We start from the raw sequence: 23,214 nt of genomic DNA, 5'->3' as shown, positions 1-23,214 counted from the left end.
TAACCTGATACCGAAATTAGAAATCTGGAATACATTTTCGTCTTTGCCTTGGTTAGACAATGTGTTGAAATTGGCGTGGCTGAAAAATCGATAACATTGATAAGTCCAAATCGATAAAACCACATAACTGCCACAATGTGAAAAGTAGAGTCACCAAATGTCTTGTGGATTGTCCTTTTAAAAGTTGATTTTCTAGCGATGTTCTCCATATATTCTAAGTTTCTTGATTTAGGTTATTCAATTTTGTAGATAGATTACTGGTAACAGCCTTCAAAATCTGCCCGAAGGTGGGTACAAAATACTTCCGCTTATAGCTACTTCGGTCTCCACAAACTGTTAAGATTCTTAAGCCATAATAAATTTGGTAAAATGAACTGCATAAAACTGTACATTTAAACAAACAATTAATAGTAAAATTTGGAAATTTAATTTAATTATATAATAGCATTTGTCACCAAAATTAATTATTATTATTATTATATATTTACGGATTTTAAAAAGCTCAATTATAAGTTTTTTATAGCTTCTAAGGAAATTACAACCCTTAGAAAGTTACTAAGAAAATTAAAACTTGTAAATTGAATAAAAATAACTATACGAAAATATCAATTAGAAATTATGTAATATTTGATTATTATTTATTTATTTATAGTTCTTTATTGTATTAATTAAATATTAAATATTAAAGCATTTATTTTATTTTTTTAATTACTGCCCCAAGTTTGGCATAATTTAATTGGTGGCTTTAAATTAAAATTGAATTTAATTTGTATTTTCTTAAATATTTCTTTTAAAAATAGTTAATTGTTTTTACGCCACATAAAATAAAATAAATAAATTATATTCGTTGTGTGCCGGCGCTAATATTTCACTTAAGTTGGATTGCTTTTTAAATGCCATCTGCTGTTGTTAATTCATTTGAATTTTGTGCTGCGTGCGGTTGGCGGTTGGCGTTTTTGCCTGGACTAATTGAGGACTGTGGCTGGGCTTGCGTCTAGGTGAAGTTGCGGTGCAAGATTGATGATGAAGCAGAAGGATGATGCCAGCTTGGAGTACAGGCGAAACAATTAAGTCGGAAATGGATTTGGTATTGGCATTGGAATTGCTGGGGCATGCAGTTACCGTTTCTGCCACATCACGTCGATCTTGGATGGGTCAGTCTTGAAGCCGACTCCCCCGCGCTGATCATCGCTTGAAAGCACGCAGCCGACCAACCAACCAAGCAACCAACCAACCAACCGGTCAATTAATCTCTTTGAGCAAAAAAGCCGCCCAGTACCCCGAGTACCCTGAGTACCCACTACCCAATACCCATCACCCGGTGTCCAGTTTGAGTTCAATCCGCAGCTGCAGCCAGCCAGCAACGTCACACTTCAATCAAACAATAAAAATATTGAAATGAACGCTGAGGTTTTTTGGCGGCAGCGGCGGCGTCGTCGAAATTTAATGCGAAATTCGCAGAATCATTTTAAGTGAAGTGAAGTTCATTTTTATTTTTTTTAATGCGCTTCTCAGGTAATCTGGCAAATGAATAATTGATCGAGCTCTATAATTAACGGGCTCACTCAATTGCCAGCTTGAACTGCGTGCCGCAAGGAAACAAACAAATAAATAAATATACACATATAAAAAAATATAAACCAAGTTTCAGCTTCAGCTTCAGGGTCACTGAATTCATGTGCAATTTTCAAAATTATTTGTGTCCCGGCAACTGACGGAAGTTCGTTAATTCTAGGAATTTATTTAAATATTTGTGGACTGCTGCAATTTGTTTGTTCGGCTTCTGTGGCATTTCCAACGAAGTTATGATAAATTACCTATTTGTACACAGAACCCATTAAAAATGGTTAATTTAAGGGTATAATGAAGTTGTGTAAGATCATGTAACAGCAAGCAGAAAGCATCTACTCATCATCAACTCAGAGTTGATTTAATTTGATCGATAACTGCCAATCGATATAAACTGTTAACCTATAGCAATAAAAGATACAATTGTACAAAGATATATAACATACCATGACACATTGTTGATTAATTATAGATATACACTATTGATACATATAGATCGGCTAAGAACTACAGATTTTCATATGGCACAAACTAATAATGCAAATAGCTGATTTATGTTTCTGGTTTTTTTTCGGTAGGAATACTAAATTGATAGGACTTGCATAGCTTCCTGATTAAATTTGAGTGTGTACAAAAAGTACAGCTTCGTTCAGAGTATTTTCCAGTCGAGCTCTCTCGACTATAACATTCTTATTCGTTCATTTTTTTTGTGTTTTGTGTTGTGTTTTCTGTTAAGCCTTTAATTTTAAGTAGGAACTCGATACACCCTCGAATTACACACTTGTAAAATATGCACGACTAATATTATTGTATTTTTTTATTTTTTTGGTTTTTGTCTGTTACCAGTTACCAGTATGGCAACAATGATGTCTGCGGGCCAAATTAAAGATACATTTAAGTGCCCGAGCCGGAGTCAAGTCAAGTAATTAAACGTTAGCAAACGCATTAGTAAAATGCCGTTTCCCTCGTTAATGATCGTGGCCGGAGTGTTTGGATACAGTTTCCACCGGAATATCTTTAACATTTACTTGTTTATGCATACATAAACAGCATAAGCATAATATGGTCGCTCACATAGAAAAATAGTTTATCCCCAAAATGTATACACACATCTACTATTTATTATAATTGTTAATTTATGCAAACAACTTGAATGTAATTTTTGGGCCATTATTAATTTGATTACCCAACGTGGAGCCCGCCGGCTTTGGCTTTGGCTTTGGCTTGGCCTGGCTAAAATCACTTACAGATACAAATACCAATACCAATATACTAACACATTTTTCTTAATTTGAATTTGAGTTTAAGTTGCGATGCGATGCGACAAAAACTTAAGTCTAATCATCATCTAATTGTGGAATATTACTTTACCCATCTCTCTGGCTATTTTGAATTTGTGTCTCTTTGACAAAAGCATTTGATTAAATTTTTTAATTTGCTTTGTCACATGACTTGGCAAAAAAAGAAACACAAAAAAATTGATTTTAAAAATCAGTTAAAATCATTGAGTATTATTCAAACAGTCAACAGACCGTTTTAAACTGGTTTAAATAATAATTATATATACACCTCGTTCGGCTCCGATCGCACGTAAGTCTGTATTAAATGCTGCCACGATTATTGTTTGATTCTTGTACGGGTTTGTTTTTTTTTTTCAGCTTATTTTAGCGCGTAAGTTTACGGAAGTGTTATGTGCATGTGACGCCCCCGGCCACGCCCCGTCCCGCCCCGCCCAGCCCGCAATTACCAATCGGGCAAACGAGTTATCTGAGCAACGCCATTAGCATTCGGCATTTCGTTAACGTCATTAGTTGATGCCACATTTTGGATCACCTCAAATGATCATTTCAATACTTGACAATATCATCGCGATTCACCAAAAAAAAAAACCCCGCTTTTGGTAATCTCAAAAAAAAACAATTTGAATTCTTTTTACAACAACAATATTCAAATGTTAGCAAAATTAATATTGAAAATGATTTTTAAGTAAATCTCATTTGATTTTAATACTTCTTACGAAACACCAAATTCGTTTGTACTACTAAAAATGTTTTTGTTTTTGGATAATCTCTTATGATGACTACTTTTAACAATAAAAATAAAATTGTATAAAACCAAATTATTATAAATATTTTTTAAGAATTGTTGTAAACAATTTTGTTATTTTACATATATTTATAATTCAAGGTAAGAGTTATTTGAAACCTAAACTGTAATAATAAAATTTTAAACTTTATTAAGAATAACATTACGTAATAATTTGAATTACAATTTTAACAGTAGTCAAGCGTATTGTTTTTATTGAAAAGAATTTATTTAAAATACGTATTCATAATTAATGTATTAGCTTTATTGTTAAAGTCCGCTTCAGTTCAATAGCAATTACAATCATGGCTTGAATGCTAATCAATGCAGGCTAGTAACCAAGTTGTCTTTGCATAAAAATAGATCATGATATCATGGACCAAGCGTATAGCTCGTTCCCAATCATCATCATCAGCCACAGCCACAGCCACTCGCAGAGAGTGAAAGAGAGAGAGAGAGAGAGAGAGAGAATGGGAGAGAGAGAGAGAGCGATATATGTTGCCTAATAAACCGCACTCAAAGTAAGTAGTTTGATTTTAGTGTTCAGTGTTCAACTGGGCTTAGTTGCCAATTTAGTGACACCAACAAATAAAAACAATAAAAATTTGAATATTGTCGCTCGGTCCTCGAGTTAGCACACACACACACACACACACACAGACACACACAGAGATAGACAATGAACCCAGTCTCTGAGCTCAGTTGAACCAGAGTGAGAGCTATTAAAAATGATTATTAGCCCATCTTCATTAAGATTCAAGCAACATGCATAAATTGCCAGCGATTTATCGAAAGCTGGCGAATTTTTGTTTATAAATGCGTACTTTACAACAATTTATTGGTTTTGCTAACAAACTATAACAATAGTCGAGTCAGCAGCGAATATTTAAATACCATCCAAAATAAAAATACTTTTTATAGATGGATTCTTTTCTTACCTGTTGCTGTTGCTGTTGTACTACCAGTTCGTCTTCTTCTTCTTCCTCCTCCTCTTCTGCGTCTTGTAAGGCGTTCTCGAAGGCGTTACTTTGCCGCAGACTGACGTAATTCACATCCAAATGGGACTGGGCACTTTCATGCAATTTTTGCGTATTCATCACCACGTTACACGATTTTCTATTTTTTCAACCGTTTTTTTACATTTGATTTTTTTGTGATTAATTTTCTCACTGAATGCACTTGATTTGCCGCACAGCTTTTCCACTTTTCCACTTATCCAACCAAATGATTCTCACGTAGCAACTGCAAATGTTGAACAAATTAATTGTGTTGTGAAAGCTAATTTGACTTTAATTCTTTTGTTTATTTTGCATCGCTATTCAACTGTACAAATTGGTTTCAACCATGCTAGGATCAGGATCAGATCAGATATATATATATATATATATACTGTATAAATCAACTGAATTCAGCACTCATTTCGGCATCTTTCGATTGTAAAAATATAGAATCCAAATAATGGATTTAATTGTACTCTAGCAAAGGATAATTTCTTCTTTTTTTATTTTAATCAACATTTTTATAGAATTTATTAATTTTATGAGTACAGTCTAGATTAAATAATCCAGAAACTATAGCTTTAGTTTTTATTATTTTCAGAAAGTCGAGCTGCCTTTGACTGCTTTTTAAATGCAATTTCTTTGTGAATATTTAAAGTGTTTGCAAATGTGACCCATGTGAAATAATATTAATTGTAATAAATAAAATAAATAAAAACTATTTGAAGCAAAACATTTTGTGGCTTCAACTGTGACCTATGCGAAATAATAATAATTGTTATAATTAAAATAAATAAAAACTATTTGAAGCAAAATATTAAACAAAATGTTTTGGTGCCTTCAACTGTGACCTATGCGAAATAATAATAATTGTTATAATCAAAATAAATAATAATAAGTATCACATAATCACAAAGCTGTAGCATTTTGCATTCCTTGCGAGCAGGAAAACACTTTGAGGGAAATGCGGAAGCTATTAGGGCAGCAATGCTGCAGCTGCAACAATTCGTTAGGCGGCAACAAAGTGCCTAGCCTGATTTCTGTAGCACCACTTGACATTATATACTTTTAGCGAAAAGCCGCCGTCTCGGGAACAGCACAAACACAAAGCAAAGGATCCGCCCAAGCGAGAGGTGTTAACTAGACAGGCACCGGGTAAAGGGGCAGTCTCCTCCCCCTCTTGAGGGGGTTGGCACTTGAAGCAGCAGGCAGCAAGACAGGCAGAATTGCTGGTGTGGCAAGCCGCAGAAGGCATCTGCCACCTGCCACCTGCCACCTGGTATTGCGGTGCCGCTTGTTGAAACAATGATGTACTGAGCCAAAAGTGCCAGCACCTGAAAACGGGGTTAATAAAGTTTCGCATAGAACTTCAGCTAGAGCACAACTCTAATGAGGTTGGGTGGGGCCAAACTGTTGGAGTGTACACTAAAAAAAATAACAAATAGGTTCACTGCAATTTAGAAAATTGCCCTAAAAAGAAAAGCGATTTGAATGTTAGAAAATGTTTTTTTTTTTGGCTACAGACAGAGCATAGAAAATATAGGAAAGAAATTTCTTAAAATTATTAAAGTAAAGTTTGTGGACTTTTTTGTAATCTACAAAAATATTTTATATTTTTAAGATATATATTTCTGATCAGTAAAATGGTATATATATATGTTTTCAATATATATATTTTTTTTACTTTTATTTAAATACAAATCATTATTAAAACATTCTGAGTGTAGGATGATTGTTTACTGATGAAAATAGGTATTAAAAAATAATATGGAGGGACTTGATTCAAGAAATTTTCAAATTAGAGTGAACAAGTTAATGAAGAAATTTAACCTCAATTTAGAATCAGAAATAGCAAGTTGGAAAAGTTCACTTTAAAATGAGAAGCAAGAAGACATCCAACTTTATTGTAATGCTCTTCACTCTAAAGTAAAGGAGCTCAATTTAAGAAGGTTCTTTAATGTAAAATAAACTAACTTCATTTAAGAACCTTTAGCTTGAGTTGAGACTTTTGCAGCTGTGTTTTATGTTGATACTTTTGGCACTGTATTCAAAAAGCTAATGCCTAATTTTTGTGGTTTGTGCAGGAAAAAATATTATAAAAATAGAATTTATTGTTAATTTTCAGCAGTGTAAAATGAGTTGAAAATAGCATTAGACTCGAATCAATTGTAAACAAATTAAGAGAAATATGGAAAATATTTGAAAAATTCAAATTGATTTATTTTCAGTGTAGGGGTTGCTGAAGGAGCTACACGCCACATCAATTTGCCAAGAGGTCCAACACGGCACGGAACTCCGTGTGAGCACGCTCTCCCTCCCTCTCTCTCCCTCTCTCTCTCCCTCTCTCTCTCTATCTATCCGTCTCTCTCTAGCTCAGTTATTGTACGATTATGAGCCTGGGAGGCTCTGAGGAGGAGCTGTGGCACTCCAGGTGCTGGCAGGCAGTCAACCAGAGGCACTCGCTGTGGCAGAGCCAGTCAGGTGTCGTTGACTGCAATGCGTTCTCATTGTTTTTGCGGCAGGCAATGCAAATTTGCTTTGGCCTGGTTTATCTGGCAGTTGCCAGGGCGTCGATTTGGAATTGCGACTCGTCTTCGTTGTGCCAAATGCTTGATTTCGATAACCAAACTAGCCCCAAAAATGTTCCTCTTTGGCAACGTACAAGCATTTATAGTCCACAGTCCAAAACGGTCAAGGCTAATTTTGGTTACATAAATTCTAAGCCGCTTTTGGCACACGACTCAGTTCCAAAAAATTATAGAACATCATCTTAGAGTTTAGCCTATAAATATAAATACTATAAATACATATATATATAGCAGACTTTTTGTTACGTGTTACTAAGGAATACTTTTCGACTCTTATTTGCTAGGCAAGCTTTGCGCCACTGCAATGAGGAATTAAATATTAAATGATAATTTGTGTAAAGTATATTGACGCACAGCTATGTGTATATGTAAGCAGTTGCTATATATATATGTATATATATATGTATATATATTTGTAGGCATTGGGCTACTTGACAGCATCATTGATTTTTCATTTTTTCTTTAGATTTGCTTTACTTTGGGGCAGCGCTCGTTGCTTCAATTACTTTGCTGGCAAGCACGTGCATGCAAAAGGGATACTTATGGCTAACTATATATATGAATATATATATATATATACATGTATGTATATATATAAGTAAATATGTGTTTGTTCTTTGTCTGTTTTAAACGTGTGCGTTTCGCGTGCTTGGAGCAGGCAGCAGCAACAACAAAAGGAACACGCGCCGGCACAATAAACACAAACAGCAAACAACCAAAGCAACAACAACAACAGCAACAACAACAACAACAATAGCAAATAACTGACAACAATTTCCATTTTAATTGCAGGACTTTTGGGGCACAGCCGCAGCAAGAGAGCGAGAGAGAGAGAGACTGAGAGAGAGCGGAGGCAACATTGCGTATACGCCCAAGGGGCCCAACAGCAGCAGCATAAATCAAAGTCCAAAGCCAAAAAAAAACAAAAAAAAAAAACGGCGAAAGCGAGAACAAAAACAAACGCTGCAAAACTGCAAGCGCAGCAATTGTAACTGTATTTGTGCGTGTGTGTGTGTGAAAAATGTGAAAAATGTAAACCAAAAAAAACAAGAAGAAAAGCGAAAGAAAATCAATTTGTGTAAAGAATGAAATTTCGATTTGTGCCAAGCATTTGACCTGAGCGCTCTTCACGGAGCGTGTTTTTCATCATTTTCTTTTCTTTTCTTTTTTTTTTTTTTGGCGAGAGCGAGCAAATAAAAGTTGCAGCTACATTTTGGGCAAATGTGACGTCCTCAGCTGACTAACTGTCCAACTGTCCAACTGACTGAGTGACTGACTGACTGACTGACTGACTGTCCAACTGTGTGCCTTTGTTTGCCTCGTTTTTTTTCTGTTTTTTTTTGCTGTGGCTTTTACATAATTAAACGGTCGACACGCGCTGACTTTGCTTTAAATGCTTTAAGTGTGGCATGCTCCTGGCCCGGGGACGAGCACAATTGCTAAATGGAAATGGAACGCTGGCCACTCGCTAATGATTTCCCCGGGGCTTGCAACAAACATTCACTTATCACCACATTATTTTATTCTTTTTTTCGAGTTGAGCCGAGCTTGGAGGCCACACACACACACACACACACACACACAGTAATACACCCACTTACACTTGTGCAACTTGCAACTTGAGGCGGATCGCAACAAGGCTTTTTGGGCCCCAGCTTAAGCGGGTCGCTTTTATTTTTGAATATATTTTTATTTTTTAATTTTATTTATTTATTTTTATTTTCAATTTTTGGTGTGCTTCGCGTGTGGAGCAGCTGTAGCTGTGTTGGGTCAGTTGTCCGTTCAGCTAGTCGACCCTGACGGGGCGCACAAACGCTTATTTGTGGCTGAAAAAAATGGACACACACACACACACACACACATACACATACACAAACAACACACTCGACTGTCGACACACGCACAACGCACAGTTGAGTGTGATATAAACGCGATGGCGAAACGCTGGCAACTAATTTGGGTGACGCTGCTCGACGCTGCTGGTGTTGGCTGCCACTGCCCGCTTGCCACTTGCCACTTTGCCACTTTGCCAGTTGGCATTCGTTACTGCTGCTGGGTGTCTTGCGTTCCACCTACCACACTTCCAGTCCTGGCCTGCCTGCCTTCCATTCTAGCCATTTTCACAACCCTTCACGACGAGCCCAAGCTTTTGCCATTATTGCTAGCAATAGCGTGAGCCTTAGCTTTGACGGCACACGACCTATCCCAAAGCTTTATCAACTTTCACTTGGATTCCACACACACATACACACACACACACACACACACAGCTAGTTGTTCCAGTGCGCAGTGTTGATTCTGCGCAAGGCATGCGACAGCGAGCAGCACGTGCCACACCGCAGTTCAGCTGTCCCTAAATTATACACCACACCACCCCCCACTCAACTCACCACCAACCACCCCCTTAACTCCCCTTTGCACACACAAAAAAACATGGGCCGCTTTTAAGCATTCAAATCTGGTCAAAAACTTCACTTTTGACAAGCACTTTTTATGTTGCAACCAGAATAGCATCGCTCCAAGTTGACAGTTGGCAGTTGGCAGGGTGAAGCAGCTGCACTTGCCACCAACCGAGCTGGTCAAACTAAATGCCTGCCTGGGTGCACTTGCACCCAGCTGAATAACTTCAGGCCAACTCTATGCGTGTAATTCAAGTCAAAAAAAAAACAACTCGGCTTTTATTGACTTTAGTTCTACAAATAGGTTTCTGGGTCAGACCAAGACACACACAACAGTGAGTCAGATTGGTTTGCGCATTGAATAGCTCAGAAGCTCAAATAGTTTTGAGCTACACCTTGCCCCTGCCAACTGCCACCTGCCACCTGCCCCACACACCTAAGCCTGGTGACCCCAAACATCTGGATTGCATGCTGCATAAAATACACAAATTATAATTGGCTGGCTTCTTGCAGCCTGAACGAAGGGCAACTGGCCTGGAAAGTGGACCCTTCTAACGGTAAGTACATATATCTATATATATATATATATATATCATTTAAGATCATTAACTGATATTGAACTTTGTTGGCCCACTAATTGGGCTAAGATGTGACCTATTTGGAATAGGCCACAAAATTCTTTACTTTCTGTTGGAGAAGTACTCAATTTGTACTCAACTTCTACTGGAAGTCTTATGCAAATTGTAATTGCATTTTTTTCAGTGATTATTTTCTTGATTATATATAGAATACCAAGAAAACAACGTTCTGCAGCTGCTCACATTTAATTAATTAACGCTTTTCATTTTGCAATCAATTCTTGGAAAAAAATTAAAAATTTGCCAAAAAGTTACTTTGCTTCAGATTGGCATTAACCAAAAACCATTTGAAAGTTCATTTAATTGCCCAGGTTGTCGAAGTGTTTTTTTATTAAGGTTATTAATGAATATACAGTGCTGGCCACAAAAATAACACTGTTAACCAATTAGAGCTTAAAAAAGGACTTCTGTGCCAACTGTCCAAGCTTGGCTTTAATGGTTTGAGTTAAAGGATTAATTAATTGAGAATTAACAATTATAGCTTTAAAGAATAATTCATAATTAATTATATATTGTATATAAATAGTCATTTATCAAAGTATTTAGTTTGAAATATTCGAAACTGCCATGATGCAAAAGGGATATGAATAGAAAAACATTTCAGAATCAGTTTCTGATTTATATTTTATTAATTTATTTACAATTTTAAAGTTTTAACTATAGAACTTTTTTTTTATTTACAAAATAATAACTAATAATAACAAAAAATAATTAATACAAATTAATATAAATAATATTAGTGCTCGATTAGTGACTAAATCTTTAGCTCTGCTAATAATAATAGCTTTTTTTATTTTTATATCTATTCCAGTAATTTAGAGTTTTTAATAAAGTTCTAAATACTCTGTCAATTTTTGCGGATGAGATTGATGACTTATAAAGTTTCAAGATGGATTAGAAAGTGTCACTTTCCCATACTCTTTTGGGTTAATACTTTTCCCATTATTATTTAATAGCAGAACTATTTTTGAAAATCCAAAAAAATGTTACGCGATCTTAAAAATTTTGTGGCTTTCAGAAATAATTTATAAATGTTTAAAAAAAAATGTATTAAAATTGGGATGGTTTTTTTTTAAATATAGATTGTTTTTCTATTATTAAGAAATATATTTTTAATGTTTAAATAGAAAACCATATTTTTAGAAAAAGAAAAAGAAAACCGTTGAAAATTCAGAAAAAAGTAATTAAATTTGCTATTTGGACTGCTATGCTACACGAATATTATATATATATATATTATACTACATACTTTATTACTATATAATATAATAAAATGTGCTTTATGCATTATTAAAAAACGCCTGCAATTTGGAAATAAAACTGCGTTTTTTTTTTGTTGATCTCTGCCAAAATGCAAAACGCAAACAGATTTTTGCAAACAGTTTTATTTATTCCTCGAAATATGAAAGAGCTTTTGTGCATGTTGCAAGGCAGAGTTATGGCAGTGGAGGGGAGAGAAGGGGAAGGGGGTGGTTGTTTATTGTTTTACCGTTTCGACCATGTAATCGTTGCGCCCCGGGACTTCTTTCAGGCGCCATCAACCCAAAAAATTGGTTAGATTCGGCTCACAAAGCCGGGCGACGATGACATCAAATGGGCAAATGCGGCACATTGCACAAGCGAAGAGAAGGGTTGAGTAGAGGGGAGGTAGAGAGGGGGGAATAGTTCTCTAAACAATGGCGAACGATTTCGAAAACAATGTCAGCGTGCGCAATTTTAATGATTGCAGATATTTTAATGCGGCGCTAAGCAAAGCATTGTTCTCAAGCTGCTTATAAAATGTATCTTTGTATCTTTTTCGGGTTTTTGACTGCTGCTGAGTCAGCAGCATCAGCAGCAGCATCAGCAGCAGCAGCAGCCGCAGCAGCACCAGCATCTGCAGCAATGCCCCTGGGGGGTGTTCCAATGACGAACGGCGTCTTTGGGCTGGCCATCATCTGGCAACATCTGCATTCTGCAACACAGTGCAACAAACACATGCAGCCAGTTTACTGCAACAGTTGCCAACAAAAGGTAAACCGAAACAATTTGTCAACAAACCGACGATGATTTCTAACAGGAATTCAAGCCGATGTTGAAACAAAACCGGTACGAACAGTGAACCGAACCTTAAAACAAAGCAACTATCTAAAATTCCACTCCAGAATCCTTATTTAAAAATGTATTTAAACATTTTTATAAACATTTTTATAAACATATAAAATGTTATGTATTTCATATATTTTGTTTATTATATATATTTTGCTTTATTTTAAATTAAATATAAGACTTTTTTTCTATCCCGAACCCGAATCATAGTTTAAACTATAGCTTAGACTTGAAGAAATTTTTTATTACATATTTTATATATACTTTTTATTATATTTATTTTGTTATATTTTGTATTTAATGTAAGCATTTTTTTAATCCCGAATCCGAGTCTTTATTTAAGACTGTAGCTTGGCATTTAATACATTTTTTATAATTTATAATTTGTATATTATTTACATTATATATTTTATTTATTATGTATTTTTATATAATATATTTAATATAAACATTTGTTTTATTTACTGTACTAATTAAAATTGGGAAAATAATATTATGAAGTTGTATATAAAAGGTAGAAGAAAGCAATTGCGAAAGCATAAATTATATATATTCTAGATGAGCATAAAAAGGCTAGTCGATATAGCCAAATTCGGCTTTCTGTCTGTCTCAGAGTCTGTGAGAACTAAAAACATTAAATTTGGAATAAAAATACTTCTTAAACTTGTAATAAAATAGTTATAGTCTCTGAGTTCTCGAATATTAAAAATGGGAAAGGCTAAAATGATTATGTTTAAAATATATGTAACAGGCAGAGAGAAGCATATCCAATGCCATATATTATATATATTCTTGATCAGTGCTAATAGCCGAGTCGAATTAGCCATGTTTGCCATTCTCAGAGTCTATGAGAGCCAGAAACTTTAAATTTGGATTAGAAGTTCTCGTTTGTCATGCGCATATAAAGTTTATTTCATTTTATCGATAACTGCATCTCTCTGGCAACTATCGATAATAATCGATTAGCGATAGCAATAAACTCTACAATTGTTAAGATTCAGACTTCCAATTGACATATCACATACACGGACATGTTATTGATCAATTGTACAATTTTTATAAAGATCGGGAAAGATGCACAGATTTTGTTAGCCAAAAAAGTGTATTCATATTGATGAAGTTACTACAGGGTATCTTCGAGTTTAGCTCTCTCATTCTGTAGCATTCTAACGTGTTTCTCTTTACGATTTACATATTTAATATTTAAATATATTTTTTTTTCTTCAAATCGTCGGACATTTTTAGAATAAACAAAAATAACAAATGTTTAATTATAGATATTAAAAGTTGACTAATTTCATCAAATTAAAATGTGTGTAAAAACATTAATTAAGTTGTCCTCCAATTGGACTGTGTGTGACAAAGCAAAGTTCAAAATTTAAATCTGAAAACCTGGTTCACGAACCGAACCAAAAAAAAAAAAAAAAAAAAAAAAGACGCCTAAAACATTGCTTCGAACCAAATGTGTATTTTCTGGGGCCTTTTAGTCTTTTAGTCTTTTGGTTACTATTTTTTTTTTAGTAGCTCAGCTTTGCAAAATGATTGATTGTTTTTTGCAATCATTATTATTGTTGTTTAGCATAGATGATCCCCGTTTTGCCGGCAATTAACAAACACAAACACCGAGCTGACTTATTGTCTTAGTGGTTCATTCAACTTTAGTGCCATCTTCCCGTTGGATGGGTGAAGAACCAAAACAGATAATAAATTTTAAAAGCAGGTCATAAAAAATAATTCATGCACTCAATGCAAACGTATTTTAGTATTAGAAGTTAACCAATTTCTATCAAATAAAACTAAACTCTTTTCTTTAGCCAAATAAGTCGCCAGACAATTTGGCAGCAAAACACCAAATTTGGTAATTATGTTATTAAAAAAAATGTTGGCTACTGCGTGGTATTCAAAAAAAAAAACAGCCACTTTATGCAAATATCATAAAACTTGTGTATTTGTTTGATTTTAATTTTCATATTGTTTTTTGTTTTTTTATTGTTTTTTTTTTTTTAAGCAATCGTCGATTGCGCTGTATAACAAATAAATGATTGGGACAGACACAACTGTACCTAGATATGAAACTTGTTCAATATGATCGACACCATTTTGAGAGATAACTGAGCTAGCGGCACTTAATTCGTTGTGTGTATAATAGAAAAGCGATATAAACCAATACAAACACACACACACACTCACACACACAGAGTACTCATTTGTATATCTGGCGAATATCTTTCCAGTCTCTTCCCATCGCATTTTACATATGTACAAATGTACACAATAGGTACATAGCGTACATAAATTTGTATATACTTATACACACGCACACACATTTAGTACATGCATGTATGTGTCTATTTGCGTGCGTTTTGTTGAATAAAAAATTCCAAAAAAAAATTTTAATCATAATTAAATTCATGGTTCGTGTATCAAGCAACAACAACAACAACAACAAAAACACGAGCAACTTGTATGAGCGCAAATCAAAAGCAGCTTGTCTTATGCCTTTTCTCTCTCTCTCTCTCTCTCTTACTCTTTCACTTTGACTACTTGAGTAAGTTTATGGCTCGATGCTCGATCTACCTATCGCTCTCGCACTCGCACTCGCTCTCTCTCTCTCTGTAAATACTTAGGTACATGCAAGGTGAGCGTCGTCGTGTGTCGTGCGTCGCGGCCGATGCTCGTCTTCAGCTTTGTTCGTCTGGTAGGTACAAATGTACATTTATATTTAAAAATGCTCGATCGTTTCTATTGTCCACACACACACGCACACACACACACACTTGTATGTACCGAAAAATATTGAGAGCTGTTCGGCATTGTGTGTGTGTGTGTGTGTGTGTAGGCAGCGTCAGGTTGTCAGCTTGCATTAGTATTGGTGTAGGTAGACAGCACTCGCTGTGTGTATATATATATATGTGTGCATGTGTGTGTGTGTTGGTCTTAATTGCGCCTCCGTTGGCTGATTGCTCGTTTACACGAGCATAATTCCATCCAATCTAATGCCGAGGCGTAATTTCACTTTGACGAAAGCGCCACCCATTTTTTGTTGTCTTCTACACTATGCTGCGTGCTTTTTTTCTTTTTGACTTTACATTAGCATTGCCCCCTTTAACCCCCACCTGTATTTTTAGCCGTTATGCATTTCGATAATTTCATAATCATGTTGCCATATTTCACATTGATGCCTCTGTCATATTGCACCGGAACTAAAAGATCTCTTTCTCTCTCTTTCTTTCACTCGCTGTAAATCTTGTTGGTTTCGTGTACTTTTTGTGTACAATGTCGTAGCATTAATAACTCATGGTACACCCACCGCTGCCCCTCCACAATCCCAAGCAAAGACGCCTCCACTTTTCTTCCAATCTGAAAGATAAATGAAATGTGATTTGGCGTGCGTGTTTTTCCAGTACTCAAATCGAACAGATACCGATTATATACTCATATTCCGTTATGTTTAATATTACTAAATAATATAAACTTTTTTCTTTCGATTTTTTTGTGTGAGTTTTGTTCTTTTGAAATTCTCAGAGATTGAGTCGATTTCTATTAAATATTTGCTTATATAGTTGCTGGGCATATATCATATACATATATTCTTCCATTGGTGTGCTTGTAAATCGATATCGAGAAACGATAAGTGCAATTCGATAAGGCCACATAACCAACACAATTTTTAAGCTAGCTAATAAAAAACAAATATATCTTTAAAACTCGAAAAACTGTGAATCTTCCACATTTTATTGAAATAAAATATACAAATTATTTTGTTGGTAATCGCCTTCAAAGATTGGTAAACAAAATATATGTCCACACCCACTCTTGCCCCCTAAAACACCAAATCATATATTTCCCTAGTTACACTTAACATTATTCATTATTCAATGGTCAACTTTAATATATCAAAATATTGGATTTCAAGATTTTATAGTGCTTAATTTTAATATGTTAATTTTCATAAATACAAAAACAGGCATTAATCATTTTTAAATAGTTAATCTTGATATATCAAAATATTTACATTTGTCAACGGTCAACTTTGATATATAACAAATATTTAAATTATTCAGTTTTCAATGAAATGAAATAAATGAATACTAATATTGGAGATTTTCAATAGTTCCCATTCAATATATATAAAAATGCCTTATTGTAATTTATCAAAATGTTGGCATTTATTTTTTTTAAATAGTTAATTTTTATATATCAAAATGTGAACATTACAAAATGCGCTATGATTAATTTTAATATATCAAAATAATAATATAATAATAATATAAACTAATACCTAAAAATATATTTTTTAAATTAATTAATTAATTTTTTTTAATATAATTTACACACTTTTTCAAATGTTTCGAATATGAAAAACTAGTTTAGGGTTTTTTTTTTTATTAAATATACAATAAAGTTAATGCACTTAATATGAACTTTTGATTTTAAATATAAAAATATATATATTTATAAAAATATATAATATATATATATATATTGTACATCACAGCTTTACATAAGCGCCAAAAGAAAATTAGCAAAATTGAGTTTCTCCAAAAGCGAATTTCTAAGGATTTTAAATATTTGATTGTAAATATATATCTATATATATATATCTATATATAATTATATATATTTAAATATAGTCTCTGCTGTTTTAGTGGGCATATTTATAATTTTTTTTCTAGATGAAAACTGAACTTGTAGTTTGTGTTGTGTTTGAAAACTTCAACTTTTGTTGTAGATCATTGAAAATATTTGAGACGTTTGCCGACAATAATTGTTCTACTTTGGAATCGAATTGTGTTTTTTTTGGCTATTTTTGCTGCTGCAGGAAGTCATTAAGCTCATGAGGTGGCATAAATAAAGTTTACCGAACTGGGGAGCTGGTCCCCACCCCCCCCCCCAAAAAGCTACAAGTTGACAGGGAAACAAACTAAAATTTACACTCGCAACAAAAACAACAGATTTTAAGCTGAAGGAGTGGGTGGTAGGGGGAGGGGGTGAGGGTTGGGGTGGTTGTTTGTTAGGGAGTAGTGTACCAGGTCTGTCTCCTCCCAGTCCGATCGCATGGAGCGGCTAATGTATCTAATAGATACACGACAGCATGTCAAACGCAGCCAGTCGAGCATAAGCTGAGCAGCAGGGGTGGAGTGGGGTGGAGAGGGGGGCAGGGGGCAGCAGGAAGATTTACGAATGTGTGGGCAGGGGGAGGGGTGTGTGTTTGGGATGCTTGCAACGTGAGTCTCTAATTAACATTTGGGATTGTTGTCGAGTACACGTTTAATTTATATCTTATTGATGCCGGCGACATTTGGAATTTTATTTTTATCAGCCCAAACCAGCTCGCCTGCGTCTGCGCCCCTCCCCCTGCCACTGCCACTGCCACTGCACACCTCTTCACATTCAATGCCCCAACTATTGCCACAATTTTCAAAATTGTGCTGCTCTGCGTGTGTGTGTGTGTGTGAGTGTGTGTGAGTGTGATTTTATTTTTATAAATATTGTGGAAAGCTCGAAATTTATATGAAATGGGCATCTATCTAAAAGTGTTGTTGTTGTTGTTGTTATTTTGGTTATAATTATTGTTCATATTTGTTGTTGCCTTGCGTTTGTCTTTCTCATTGTTGTTGCTGTTGTTGTTGTTGTTGTTGTAATTTTTTATCTATACTCTAATTAAAATATTCGTGTGTTCGCCTTTTATTTGCTTCTCTTGCTTTTTATATTTTTATAGCATACAAAATGAAAAACAAAAACAACAAAAAACGAGAAAAATTATTTGTGTCTGTTTCTTTTTGTTAATACTCAATTCGAATTGTCGAGGCAAGAAAAAACGTATCACTTAGAATCGTGGGAGGCTCAAGTTGATTTTTGTACACTGATTTTCATACTTTGTCAGAGTGGATTTTGCAGGGTATATTGGATTTTGTGGCATGTTCCTAATGTGGTCTACTTGTCTGTCTGCCGTCTGTCTGAAAACTTACAATAAATACTTTGCATGTCCGCCTCAGGTAAAGTGTTTAAATTGAGGTGCTACTACTATATAATCGATAATATCGATAAATGCAAATCGATATCCATTCGTTCGTCTGGCTGTCCGCCTGCCTTCCAACTATGAATATTTATTATCCATTTTCGCCTCAGTCAAAGTGTTAATATTCAGGCGCTACTCCTTTAGGAAGACTATGTAATCGATAACATCGATAAGTGTCAAGTCGATCCGTTCGTCTGTCCGTCCGCATGCCTTCCAACTATGAATAATTATTTTCCACTTGCGCCTCAGATAAAGTGTTCATATTGAAGCGATAATCCTGCTGGGAAACTGTGTAATCGATAACATCGATAAGTGTCAAGCGATATGCATCCGTTTGCCTGTCCGCCCCTCTGTCCTTCCATCTATCCGTTTGTCTGTTTAAAAGTAGAGCCTTTATATTTGGTATATTTATTCTAATGTGTCCACCTCTGGCTAAGATCGATAACATCGATATATGCAAATCGATACCACATAAATCCCACAATCTGAAGCACAGAGTCACCAAAACTGGGGAATGCCTTGCTGATGACATCCTTCAAGGATGATCTCCTTCAACTTTACACATGCAAGCCAATTCCTTAACATCTTCTCCCTAAATATCGATAATCCCATATCTTCCTCAGTTTTTAAGGTAGAAGAAATACAGCATAGAATAGATCGTTTTGGAAACTATATAAATGCTTGTCAATAGAATTATTATAATTATTATTTTTATATTTATTATAAATAATATTTCAGGTCAAACAAATTGGAAGGTATATTTTTGATAACCGTCTTCAAAGCTTGAACAAAAAATGTGTGGCCCATAAAAATCCAATCCAAAAATCCAGTAATTATTAGGATTGGATATAGCCTAATAATTACTGGAAGTCATGTTGCTAATCTATGCTATTCTAGTCTGTCACAATTTGGGAGATAAATTTATCAAATATAGGTAGATATATAATAATAATCGCTGCTAAAAATCCCTTAAAAGTTTACCTCTCACAATTTTTATCAAATTTTTAAGTTAAACATTTAATAATCCTCCTCGAAGATTGGTAAAAATAAATATTTATTTATCAGCAGCGATTACACCTGCAACAGAGTATGCCGCAGTCGGCAATTCCCGCCTGCACTGCCCTCACTTGTTGATATTTTGTACTTGCTTCTTACCACAACTTTGCAGTCCAAATTATTTCATATATTCCCAAGTTGAAGTACGTCATTTTAATGGAATTTATTGTTTATTAACCGAAGATTGTTAATTAATATTTATCAAAAAATACAAACATTAAATAAGCTATTATCTATTTAATTATTATGATTCAATTAGCATTTTATCAAAAGTTAACCTTCACTTCTCATGACAATAAAATAATAATAATAAAAAATAATGCAAAAAAATCGTTTTGCGGTTTTACAATTGCAATTTTTTATTTAGCCAAAAAATTATTTGTCTTTTGTCATTTTTTGTTGTTTTTATTTGTTGTTTATTTTAATAAGATTTGCGTGTGTGCCATAAAACACCTTAATGATACATACATATATATGTACATACATACATACATACATAGATCGTACATACATCGGCATCTGCATGTTGCTCACTTGTTTTATTTATAAATATTTCTATCGTTTATTAGTACCCATCATCAATTCTTTCAAATACTTGAGCTATTTCTGAGTATTTTGTTGACGTTGTTTTGTTTGGTATTTTTATTTATTTTCTTATTAGTATATAAAATATACATTAATACATACATACATTAATGTGCACATAAATATAAAGAAGGTCCTTGAATACTGTTAATGTCAATAAACATTTTAAAAAATTACTCAATTCACTTAATTAATTAATACATAAGCAGTTGGCTAAATACACATACAAAAACTGATTTCGGTTGGCTTTAATTAATGTACAAATTTTGGTACATCAGCCATTGGCCAATTACATCAATTGTCGAGCATCGAACATGTTTGATGTTGCGTCGCAGCTGCGTTTAACAGCACGTTAACAGTCTGTCTGTGGTTTTTAGCCAATTGAATGAAAGACTCCAAAACTTGTAATCGCAATCTTGATTTCTTACCAAAAATGGCAAATAGTGTGTAGCTGCTTGGCTTAAAGCCAAGCAAAACTAAATTACTATTTTGCTAGATTTACCTGGTACATCTTACAAAAAAGATCAAATTCACAATAAGTTAATTTAATTTGTCAAATCATTAGTTAGCTATGCCTAGAATAGTCATAATTTTTTTTAATATATTTCTTTAAGCTGATCAATTAAGCCATTTGGCACTAGCTGGAAACCCCTCGATTGACATTTGTCCGTCAGACACACATCAACAGCGGCGAACCAAACAAGTTCCGTTGCAACTAGTTTCGGTTTGATGTGTGTGTTTGAGACGCGGCGCTTCGGCACTTACGAACATCTCGTGTGCCTACAACAAGCCGAAGCCGAAGTCCCAACAAGACCGACGCAAGAGCAAGTAAAAAAAAAATTACGCGGGTGTTCTCAGTACATTTCCAGCAATCAGACGGGCAGCAGGTGTCGTGGTAAAAGTGCGGCAAATCTTGCCTGAATTTTTGTGATTTGTTTTGGTTTCTTAAACCAACTTGCAATTGGATAATCTCATTTCAATTAAACTTAAAAAATACGCGAACGATAATAAACAACAAAAGAAAACAAATGCGAAAACTGCAGTGCAAAATAAATACAATGAATTGCATAAATATTAATAATAATCAAGAGAGTTCAAGTGATAATTTAAATGCAATTTACAATTTACAAATTAATGCAAGCGAAAACAATAATCAAAATAAACAACAATAACAACTGACAAAAAATCAGTGACAATTTACCTCCTGTGGCTAGGCACTAAACAACAACAACTGCAGCAACAATAAAAAATAAAGAATAAACAACAGCAGCGGCAAATTGGCATAAATAAATAAAGACAAAAAAAATAAAAATAAAAGAAGAAAAAAAAACTCTGCGTTGCTTTTGCCTTTTTACAACCTGATTTTTATGAATGAATGCAGCAGCAGTAGCAGCAATCGCAGTCGCAGCGACGGCAGCGTCGCGTGCACAGGAGCGCATCAGCAGTGCCACCCGCGCCTTGCTGAGTAACCGGCAAACCCTCGCTTCAGCCCTGTTTGCATTTTGTTTGCGATTTTCTCGAATTGCCATCGATTCGATTGTCACATTTCCCCAATGCAAACGCCTTGGTGACACATCGCGCTCATCGCTTGTTGTTGTTGTTGTTATTCTACTCACACACACACATGCAAATGCAAATGCACACACACAGACTCTGACTACAATTGCCGCTGTTTGCAAAATTAATAACGGAAGTTGTGCATTTTATTAATAAAAGCGAAAATCACACAAAGCGCAAAGAAAAAAGCAAACAACAATAACAACAACAAGAACAACACTGAAAATCACAGTGCATACAAAATGCACTGAGCCTATTTGTTTCTTTTTTTCGCTAGTCTGTTTTAGTCGCTATTTTCTTATTACCGTTGTTATTGTTGTTGTTGTGGTTGTTGTTGTTGTGGCCCCCTCATTGATTTTGATTGGCTTCGTTTCAGTTTTTGCAGTTGGCGGTGTTTTGTGCATCATCCCTAAACTAAATAACGGCGCATTCACGCAAATCCAAATTCTAAATCGACAAAAATCTACACACACAAAAATACACACACACACACACATACCCAGCAAACAAAATTCAAATCGCTCGCGTTTCAAAAGTATTTCCAATCAAAAAGTTCCCCTCAAAATTTGTGTGTGCAAATTGACCTGAAAGTGACAAAAAGCGACCAAAAGGTCAAACAACACTAAAAAAACAAAATTGCCCTCGCAAAAGGATTCACGATCCCAAGGAGAACTCAACACAAATAAATCTATATATAAATAACGGCATTGGTGAGTTGATTTCTCGTATAAATCGTGTATAGCTTAAGCGACGGTAATCGCTTCTCTAAAATGTTTAGCTTATTTATTGTCTTATTTTTGACAAATACAGCGAATGCTTAAGAATAATATCAGTGCTGACATTTATATTATCTAGTAATTAATCTCTTAAATTAAAAGTCATTAGAAGACTTCAATCTAAATGGAAATCTTTTTAGAATCATTTTTAAATAGGTTCAGTTTTATTTATATATTTTTATTTTATTTAATGCTGACTATTAGCAATCAAAATTTATTTTATAAATATTTTTTCATCTAAACAACTAAATATTAACAGCTACTTATTTTTTAAAATAAATCAAAGCAGCTACAAATATTAAATAAAAAAGTAATGCTCAATAACTATTATTCTACGCTAGAAATAGTTTTTTAATATTAATTTGGTTTTTTAAATGATTTAGACTTAAAAAATTGTTAAAATATTGCGAGTAATTAAAAATTTGATTTACAAAAACTTAATAAAAAATGTGTGTGTATTAGAAATACTTATATAGGTTTTTAGCTGGCTCTAGGTCAAAAGTTATTTTTTATGCTCCAATATATATGTGTATATATACATTTTAAAGAGAGAGGTCATCAACTAATAAACTTTTAAAAAATATTAGGAACATTAGTGTTCTAAATTTGAAGCAAGCACAGTATTTGATTGAAATAAAAACATACATTAAATAATTTTAAGTGCATAGGTATATATATAATTATCTATATTCAAATAAATATATAATTTGTTTGAAAATGTACTTAAAATGAGACTCAACTGAGCCGGTTTTTTTGGTTGTTATTATTTATTCTGAACCGTTTTTATTACTTATTTAACCGATTTAAAATATAGTTAAGCCAATTAAAGCATCGATTTGCTGCAGAAATAAAA

General features: G+C 34.2%; 1 protein-coding gene across 1 annotated transcript in view; it reads left to right on the top strand.

The window, feature by feature from the left end:
* Positions 1-20,910: 20,910 nt before the first annotated feature.
* Positions 20,911-23,214, top strand: part of LOC6566761 (protein abrupt) — a 62,666-nt gene continuing 60,362 nt past the window's right edge. The window contains exons 1-2 of the mRNA XM_032739387.2: positions 20,911-20,929; positions 21,962-22,295. The gene's annotated coding sequence lies outside the window, so the exon portion shown is untranslated. The remainder of the gene's footprint in view (positions 20,930-21,961; positions 22,296-23,214) is intronic.

This window comes from Drosophila grimshawi, unplaced genomic scaffold (assembly GCF_018153295.1).
Source record: "Drosophila grimshawi isolate 15287-2541.00 unplaced genomic scaffold, ASM1815329v1 contig_1377, whole genome shotgun sequence".
In the NCBI taxonomy this organism is placed as follows: domain Eukaryota; kingdom Metazoa; phylum Arthropoda; class Insecta; order Diptera; family Drosophilidae; genus Drosophila; species Drosophila grimshawi.
The sequence above is the reverse complement of the archived record's forward strand: the minus strand, read 5'-3'. Positions and strand labels throughout refer to the sequence as shown.